General features: G+C 55.7%; 1 protein-coding gene across 2 annotated transcripts in view; it reads right to left on the bottom strand.

Moving 5' to 3' along the window:
• Positions 1-9,038, bottom strand: part of ap2b1 (adaptor related protein complex 2 subunit beta 1) — a 290,885-nt gene extending 281,847 nt beyond the window's left edge. Inside the window, exon 1 of one of the 2 annotated variants that reach the window (XM_078225148.1) lies at positions 8,922-9,038. The gene's annotated coding sequence lies outside the window, so the exon portion shown is untranslated. The remainder of the gene's footprint in view (positions 1-8,921) is intronic. The other variant, XM_078225149.1, reaches the window with a different exon arrangement.
• Positions 9,039-9,875: the final 837 nt, after the last annotated feature.

Raw genomic sequence — 9,875 nt, forward strand, 5'->3', positions numbered from 1 at the left:
AACTTTACATTTGCCAACTGCCATGCAGCCGCCCAGCTAATTTTAGAGTTATCTATTGTTGAATTGTGTCATGCTGGATTCTCCCTCAGTGTTACCCGGACAGGCGCCGGAGTGTGGTGACTAGGGGACTTTCACAGTAACTTCAGGGATATGTGGGGATCTGGGGGTAGGGCCTGGTCGGTGCAGATTGTGGTCGGTGCAGACTCGATGGGCCGAATGGCCTCTTTCTGTACTGCAGGGTTTCTATGTTTATGTTTCTAACCACAACTACAGCCAGCTGCAGAGCAGACGAGGTGACCAAGAACTGTCAGATGGTATGTTGCAGCCAGGCTGGCTGAAGCCAACAGGATTAACTGTCAATGTACATTCGGCAAACAAAAACAAAAAGGTGACAAAAGGACGTTCCCTTCAATTACAGCAATGAGGGGCTCAGACTTTGCAATGCACTTCATGAACTAACACAAGGTTTGGGCAAATTTTGAACCAAGTGTCATGTGTCCCAAATACAACTACTACATGGATGTTCAATCAATCAACAAGGGTGGGTGTTTGTTTTTGTAATGGAACTCTCACCTTATATCTTCCACCCTGAAAACTTCCAACATTCGTTCCTAAAACTCCTGCCTCCTTGCCACTCTTCAGTTCTTTGCCCAAATCTGTTCGCCTTACTTTTTATTCAATGACCATCACTTCCCCCTTGGCAAACACCTTTGGATAGTTATCACCTATAGAAAATGGTACATTATCTGCATACCCATCATGGTAAGTGTGAGGTTATCCACTTTGGAAGGAATAATAGTAAAATGGACTATTATTTAAACGGTGAAAAATTACAACATGCTACTGTGCAGAGGGACCTGGGGGTCCTGGTGCATGAATCTCAAAAACTCAGTTTGCAGGTGCAGCAGGTAATCAAGAAGGCAAATGGAATGTTGGCCTTTATCGCGAGAGGGATGGAGTATAAAAGCAGGGAGGTCATGCTGCAACTGTACAGAGTACTGGTGAGGCCGCATCTAAAGTACTGTGTACAATTTTGGTCCCCATATTTAAGAAAGGATATATTAGCTTTGGAGGGGGTACAGAGAAGGTTCACCAGGTTGATTCCAGAGATGAGGGGGTTAGCTTATGAGGAGAGATTGAGTAGACTGGGTCTGTATTCATTGGAGTTAGAAGGTTGAGGTGAGATCTTATAGAGACATATAAGATAATGAAGGGGCTAGACAGGGTAGAAACAGCGAGGTTATTTCCACTTACAATGGAAACAAGAACTAGGGGGCATAGCCTCAAAATACGGGGGAGTCAATTAAGAACAGAGTTGAGGAGGAACTTCTTCTCCCAGAGGGTAGTGAATCTTTGGAATTCTCTGCCCAATGAAGCAGTAGAGGCTATCTCGTTAAATGTGTTTAAGTCACAGATAGATAGATTTTTAACCATTAAGGGAATTAAGGGTTATGGGGAGCGGGCGGGTAAGTGGAACTGAACCCACTATCAGATCAGCCATGATCTTATTGAATGGCGGAGCAGGCTTAAGGGGCTAGATGGCCTACTCCTGCTCCTATTTCTTATGTTTATGTTCTTATGAAACTCTTCATTTCAAACCGCTTCCACCAGCTACATCACACCTCACTGTCATATATCTCAAGATACTTTAATATGAGTAGACATTTGGATGCTCAAACCTGCTCCGCCATTTTTTTATTCTTTCAAGGGATGCAGCTGTCACTGACTGGGCCAACATTTATCGCCAATCCCCAACTGCCCTCAAATTGAGGGTATTGCTGTGGGTCTGGAGTCACATGACAGTTAGACCTGATATGGATGGCACATTTCCTTCCCTAAAGGATGTTCGTGAACTAGATGAGTTTTTACAACAACTGACAATGGTTTTACATCACCATTCGAATTTTAATTCCAGATTTTTACTGCCTTGGTGTGATTTGAACCCTTAGCCCCCAGAACATTACCCTCGGCCTCTGAATTACTAGTCCAGTGCCAATACCACTGCGCCACCACCTCCCTTCAATACAATCATGGCTGATCATTTATCACAATTACAAGTTCCCACAACATCCCCATATCTTTCAATCCCGTTTTCCAAAAGAAATGTCAAGTTCTGACTGAGCACCAAAGCTCTTTGTGGAGAATTCTAAAGATTCACAACCTTGAGTGAAGAAATTTCTCATCTCAGTCCTAAAGGCATCTTCAATACAGACAATAGACAAACCTTATTGTGTAACGGTGAGTCCCCCAGCTGTGGAAAATGACACATTCAACCATCACAATTTGTGGAAATCCTTCTGACAATAACTACTGCAGGCTCACCATTATTGTGGCCTCTGATTATCAGAAAATGGGAGAAAGTGAATAGTGGAGAATTGAGAAAGTTGCATCAGTACTCTCTATCCTCTAGTATAACATTCTATTTATCCCACATGTTTGTAGCTGTACAGAGTATTGAAAGACTGGTGGGTGGGGTGAATATACAGTGGCACTTCCATATATTTCCATTGCACATATGAATACCCACCCATACTCATCTCTGCTGCTGGCTCAATAATATATAGTTTCTGAACACTCTTTTCCTAATCCAAGGTATCAATTTAATGTTCACAGATTAATTTTGCTTTTATTTCCCCAGACTGTGGGTACCTGAGGATTAAGTCCATTGCAGGGGCTCCTGAATTCATGCCACAATTTAACATAGTGGAAAGTTGCTCTCAAAGAAACATTCCCCCTTCCAAATATCAGTCAGATAAACACTGCAGCCTCGTTAAGGAGCAATCTTTCACAGGACTGGAAAGCACTGCACTTTCTGATCCGTGTATTCCCCAAAAGCTACATACTTCACGGTCACTTATGCAGCCTGAAACAGGGATGTCACCCAGTGTCACAGCAGCTCATCAGCAACATACACATTATCCTAGCAGCAGTGAAAAGCCTGTGAAGGCAGAGATTTTAACAAACTGGAATTATTTCTCCACTTATATTGGCCAAGGATAAAATAAAGAGCTGCAGGATCAAGCATTTTCTTAAGGTGATTAAATAAAAATGGCTCAAAAAACGCAGCAGGCAGTGCTCTACACAACTCAAATATCAATTAGAATTGCTTATATGAATAGGAACTAAAATTTCTGGCAAAGCATTGCATTCTCAGAAAATACACATAACCCAGGATGTTTAATAGCTGAATATTCAAGGCTCACACAAAATATTAGTCAGTTGGGTTTAGTGCAAAGGATGTCCAACACCCACGGAACTGTACTCCAGCAAGGTGTCAACACTCTACAGAGATGGGAAAGAGGAATTTTTAAAAATTGCAATAAGGAGAAATGGTCATTTAAAAGAGTGCAATGTAGAATTTACCATCTGTCCAAGCTCCCCTTCGCTGGGTCAACTCCTATTTTTCATGCACCTAAGTAGTGCCTTGGAGTGTTTTTGATATCAACAGAGCAACATTAAGGGAGGTGGGTTTTTAGCACATTGATATTAGGAAATACTTGCATCCGTGCTCAACCTGGTTCCACCAACAATGACAGGCCTGAAACCACCAATATTTCAGCTTGACTTCTCATTCACAGAATAGGTGGAAAAGGTTAAATCTCAATTTTTTTAAAAAGTGGGACAGGACATGATTATAACATCACACAGTCCCATTATTAAGCTTTCCTTGCGAATATACCAGAAGACACAGTCAGTCGTTTTACTGACTGTTCAGGCATTTAGTTCCCTATTGATTACTCTTCTGAAGTGAACTCTTGCTGGGACACTTATTTTTCCAAGCATCTTGTCCAAGTGGTCATTTGTCCTGACTGTCGGTGAGCTATTCAACTGTGGGGCTCTCACAATTCTATTCTCATGCAGCATCCAATTTCCAGGACAGTGTTTTCTACACAGTAATCAGGGGCGGCACGGTAGCACAGTGGTTAGCACTGCTGCTTCACAGCTGCAGGGACCTGGGTTCGATTCCCGGCTCGGGTCACTGCCTGTATGGAGTTTGCACATTCTCCTCGTGTCTGTGTGGGTTTCCTCCGGGTGCTCCGGTTTCCTCCCACAGTCCAAAGATGCGCGGGTTAGGTTGATTGGTCATGCTAAAATTGCCCCTTAGTGTCCTGGGATGCGTAGATTAGAGGGATTAGCAGGTAAAATATGTGGGGATATGGGGGTAGGGCCTGGGTGGGATTGTGGTCGGAGCAGACTCGATGGGCCGAATGGCCTCTTTCTGTACTGTAGGGTTTCTATGATTTCTAGGAGGATCTTGGGCCGTTTTTTGGTTTCTCCCTTTCCTAACTCACAAGGACCAACACCAAAGTCAGCTGTCCAAATGTCGGTCCTATCTGAAATCAGTTAAATCATCAGAGATTTGGAATCAACTGTAGTTCTGTACAGTTTCTAATTGCCTCCCACTGATAATGTACTGGTGCAATGGGGTGACTTGACAGATTGCAGCTGCTGACTATTTTACACGTTGAAGGCGAGACACATTTCAATATTTTTAGGATCAACATTAGGATTAAATAAATTTGTGGCGATGGCAGGCAGCAACTCTTCCGCTACTTGTCACCCAAGGATATAAGGCGCACCCATTCCAAAATTGCAGGCGATGAATTTTCGCACTCAACCTGAGGTAGCCTTATCAGCCCAGGTTGCCAGGCAACAGAACATGCCATCTCACCAAATGAACATATTTCCCACTCTTACTGGCCCACTTGCCTCAGTTCAACACAGCAATTCAAGATCAAAATCTTACAGCAACGTCTGGTAGACCAGCTGCAACACCCAAGTGCAAAGCAACCAACTACACATACTCGTCACCAAAACGGCCCACCTAACCAAACGGCTAACCTACTGGGTTAGGGGGTGGGGGCGGGAGGGGCAGCAGAGGTGGGGGCGAAGCGGCGGTGGGGGGGGGGGGGGCGCGAAGCGATAGGGGGGGTGGGGGCGAAGCGATGGGGGGAGTGGGGGCGAAGCGATGGGGGGAGTGGGGGCGAAGCGATGGGGGGAGTGGGGGCGAAGCGATGGGGGGAGTGGGGGCGAAGCGATGGGGGGAGTGGGGGCGAAGCGATGGGGGGAGTGGGGGCGAAGCGATGGGGGGAGTGGGGGCGAAGCGATGGGGGGAGTGGGGGCGAAGCTATGGGGGAGTGGGGGCGAAGCTATGGGGGGAGTGGGGGCGAAGCTATGGGGGGAGTGGGGGCGAAGCTATGGGGGGAGTGGGGGCGAAGCTATGGGGGGAGTGGGGGCGCAGCTATGGGGGTGTGGGGGCGCAGCTATGGGGGTGTGGGGGCGCAGCTATGGGGGTGTGGGGGCGCAGCTATGGGGGTGTGGGGGCGCAGCTATGGGGGTGTGGGGGCGCAGCTACGGGGGTGTGGGGGCGCAGCTACGGGGGTGTGGGGGCGCAGCTACGGGGGTGTGGGGGCGCAGCTACGGGGGTGTGGGGGCGCAGCTACGGGGGTGTGGGGGCGCAGCTACGGGGGTGTGGGGGCGCAGCTACGGGGGTGTGGGGGCGCAGCTACGGGGGTGTGGGGGCGCAGCTACGGGGGTGTGGGGGCGCAGCTACGGGGGTGTGGGGGCGCAGCTACGGGGGTGTGGGGGCGCAGCTACGGGGGTGTGGGGGCGCAGCTACGGGGGTGTGGGGGCGCAGCTACGGGGGTGTGGGGGCGCAGCTACGGGGGTGTGGGGGCGCAGCTACGGGGGTGTGGGGGCGCAGCTACGGGGGTGTGGGGGCGCAGCTACGGGGGTGTGGGGGCGCAGCTACGGGGGTGTGGGGGCGCAGCTACGGGGGTGTGGGGGCGCAGCTACGGGGGTGTGGGGGCGCAGCTACGGGGGTGTGGGGGCGCAGCTACGGGGGTGTGGGGGCGCAGCTACGGGGGTGTGGGGGCGCAGCTACGGGGGTGTGGGGGCGCAGCTACGGGGGTGTGGGGGCGCAGCTACGGGGGTGTGGGGGCGCAGCTACGGGGGTGTGGGGGCGCAGCTACGGGGGTGTGGGGGCGCAGCTACGGGGGTGTGGGGGCGCAGCTACGGGGGTGTGGGGGCGCAGCTACGGGGGTGTGGGGGCGCAGCTACGGGGGTGTGGGGGCGCAGCTACGGGGGTGTGGGGGCGCAGCTACGGGGGTGTGGGGGCGCAGCTACGGGGGTGTGGGGGCGCAGCTACGGGGGTGTGGGGGCGCAGCTACGGGGGTGTGGGGGCGCAGCTACGGGGGTGTGGGGGCGCAGCTACGGGGGTGTGGGGGCGCAGCTACGGGGGTGTGGGGGCGCAGCTACGGGGGTGTGGGGGCGCAGCTACGGGGGTGTGGGGGCGCAGCTACGGGGGTGTGGGGGCGCAGCTACGGGGGTGTGGGGGCGCAGCTACGGGGGTGTGGGGGCGCAGCTACGGGGGTGTGGGGGCGCAGCTACGGGGGTGTGGGGGCGCAGCTACGGGGGTGTGGGGGCGCAGCTACGGGGGTGTGGGGGCGCAGCTACGGGGGTGTGGGGGCGCAGCTACGGGGGTGTGGGGGCGCAGCTACGGGGGTGTGGGGGCGCAGCTACGGGGGTGTGGGGGCGCAGCTACGGGGGTGTGGGGGCGCAGCTACGGGGGTGTGGGGGCGCAGCTACGGGGGTGTGGGGGCGCAGCTATGGGGGTGTGGGGGCGCAGCTATGGGGGTGTGGGGGCGCAGCTATGGGGGTGTGGGGGCGCAGCTATGGGGGCGTGGGGGCGCAGCTATGGGGGTGTGGGGGCGCAGCTATGGGGGTGTGGGGGCGCAGCTATGGGGGTGTGGGGGCGCAGCTATGGGGGTGTGGGGGCGCAGCTATGGGGGTGTGGGGGCGCAGCTATGGGGGTGTGGGGCCGCAGCTTTGGGGGTGTGGGGCCGCAGCTATGGGGGTGTGGGGCCGCAGCTATGGGGGTGTGAGGGCGAAGCTATGGGGGTGTGGGGGCGAAGCTATGGGGGTGTGGGGGCGAAGCTATGGGGGAGTGGGGGCGAAGCTATGGGGGTGTGGGGGCGAAGATATGGGGATGGGGGAAAGAAATGGGGGGGTGGGGGGAAGAGAGATGGGGTGGTGTGAGGGTAGAGATTTGGGGGGGTGGGGGGGGGAGAGATTTGGGGGGGTGGGGGGGGGGAGAGATTTGGGGGGGTGGGGGGGGGGGAGAGATTTGGGGGGGTGGGGGGGGGAGAGATTTGGGGGGGTGGGGGGGGGGGAGAGATTTTGGGGGGTGGGGGGGGAGAGATTTGGGGGGGTGGGGGGGAGAGATTTGGGGGGGTGGGGGGGAGAGATTTGGGGGGGTGGGGGGGAGAGATTTGGGAGGGTGGGGGGGAGAGATTTGGGAGGGTGGGGGGGAGAGATTTGGGAGGGTGGGGGGGGAGAGATTTGGGAGGGTGGGGGTGGAGAGATTTGGGGGGGTGTGGGGGGAGAGATTTGGGAGGGTGGGGGGGGAGAGATTTGGGAGGGTGGGGGGGGAGAGATTTGGGAGGGTGGGGGGGGAGAGATTTGGGAGGGTGGGGGGGGAGAGATTTGGGGGGGTGGGGGGGGAGAGATTTGGGGGGGTGGGGGGGAGAGATTTGGGGGGGTGGGGGGAGAGGTTTGGGGGGGTGGGGGGGAGAGGTTTGGGGGGGTGGGGGGGAGAGGTTTGGGGGGGTGGGGGGGAGAGGTTTGGGGGGGTGGGGGGGAGAGGTTTGGGGGGGTGGGGGGGAGAGGTTTGGGGGGGTGGGGGGGAGAGATTTGGGGGGGTGGGGGGGAGAGATTTGGGGGGGTGGGGGGGAGAGATTTGGGGGGGTGGGGGGGAGAGATTTGGGGGGTGGGGGGGAGAGATTTGGGGGGTGGGGGGGGAGAGATTTGGGGGGGTGGGGGGGAGAGATTTGGGGGGGTGGGGGGGGAGAGATTTGGGGGGGTGGGGGGGGAGAGATTTGGGGGGGTGGGGGGGGAGAGATTTGGGGGGGTGGGGGGGGAGAGATTTGGGGGGGTGGGGGGGGGAGAGATTTGGGGGGGTGGGGGGGGGAGAGATTTGGGGGGGTGGGGGGGGGAGAGATTTGGGGGGGTGGGGGGGGGAGAGATTGGGGGGGGGGGAGAGATTGGGGGGGGGGGAGAGATTGGGGGGGGGAGAGATTGGGGGGGGAGTGATTTGGGGGGGGAGAGATTTGGGGGGGGGAGAGATTTGGGGGGGGGAGAGATTTGGGGGGGGAGAGATTTGGGGGGGGGAGATTTGGGGGGGGGAGATTTGGGGGGGGAGATTTGGGGGGGGGAGATTTGGGGGGGGGAGATTTGGGGGGGGGAGATTTGGGGGGGGGGAGATTTGGGGGGGGGAGATTTGGGGGGGGAGATTTGGGGGGGGGGAGATTTGGGGGGGGAGATTTGGGGGGGGAGATTTGGGGGGGGAGATTTGGGGGGGGAGATTTGGGGGGGGGAGATTTGGGGGGGGAGATTTGGGGGGGGGGCAGAGATTTGGGGGGGGGGGCAGAGATTTGGGGGGGGGGCAGAGATTTGGGGGGGGGCAGAGATTTGGGGGGGGGGCAGAGATTTGGGGGGGGGCAGAGATTTGGGGGGGGGCAGAGATTTGGGGGGGGAAGAGATTTGGGGGGGAAGAGATTTGGAGGGGGGCAGCGATTTGGGGGGGGGCAGAGATTTGGGGGGGGCAGAGATTTGGGGGGGGGCAGAGATTGGGGGGGGGGCAGAGATTGGGGGGGGCAGAGATTGGGGGGGGCAGAGATTGGGGGGGGCAGAGATTGGGGGGGGGCAGAGATTGGGGGGGGGGCAGAAATTGGGGGGGGGGGGGGGGAGAGAGAGATTTGGGGGGGTGGGGCTGAGCAGTGGGTGGAGTGAATGAAGGCCGGCGGCTGGGCTGGGCGGTGTCCGGCAGTAAAGAGCGAGGTCCGGAGGCCGCTCTTTTCCGAAGCCGGGAACCGCAGACACAGAAACTTCTGAAAAGATTTTAAAAGGTGGGGGAGACCGACCTGTGAGGATCCGGAGATGAAGCCGGACAAACAGAGGAATCAAAGCCGGAGCCGCCCAGGAGCAGAGAGGGAGCAGCAAGCGGAAGGTGCACCCGGAAAACGTGTCCCCGACAGGCCGACCGGAACTGGTCGGGGGGAGAGTAAGAGGGACGGACACGGGGGGAACTGAGAGAGTGAACATCCTGCCTGCCCCTCAGAGAGTGAATGGTATTTGGGGCAGTTACTGTTGCTCAGTTGTGCTTTGGCAGCTTCCAGGGCAGATAGAATGGTTCCTGGCTGCAATGGTGAGAGCCACACTCTCCTATCAGCAACTGGTAGGGGACTGGCATCTTCACATCATGGCTACCAGCAACTGACCTGTGTTGCCAACTCTGGCTGGACATATTTTTGGAGGCATCATCACATTGCATTTTAGATGGTTATCGCAGCAGCCAATGTAGGCTGGTGGTGGAGAAAGTGAGTGTTTAAAATGGTGGAGTGCCAGTCAAACAGGCTGTTTTGTCTGGAACGGTATTGAAGTTTGTGTTTTTTGCACTCTTGATGTCCAAGGGAGTAAAAGGTTATTGCTGCTGCGGCGGGCGGCGGGCGGCGGGGGCGGGGGGGGATGCGCAGGCATAAAAGTGGAATAAGAACCACAATCAGATAAACTATGATCTTACTGAATGTCAGACAAGGCTCAAGGTGTCACAATATACATGAATGACTTGGAAGAAGGAACTGAAGGCACTGTTGCTAAATTTGTAGATGATACAAAGATATGTAGAGGGACAGGTAGTATTGAGGAAGGGGGGGTTGGGTTGCAGAAAGACTTGAGGCTAGGAGAGTGGGCAAGGAAGTGGCAGATGGAATACAATGTGGAAAAGTGTGAGGTTATGCACCTTGAAAGGAGGAATGGAGGCTTGGACTATTTTCTGAATGGGGAAATGCTTAGAAAATCAGAAACACAAAGGGACT

This window comes from Mustelus asterias, chromosome 12, assembly GCF_964213995.1.
Source record: "Mustelus asterias chromosome 12, sMusAst1.hap1.1, whole genome shotgun sequence".
Classification (NCBI taxonomy): domain Eukaryota; kingdom Metazoa; phylum Chordata; class Chondrichthyes; order Carcharhiniformes; family Triakidae; genus Mustelus; species Mustelus asterias.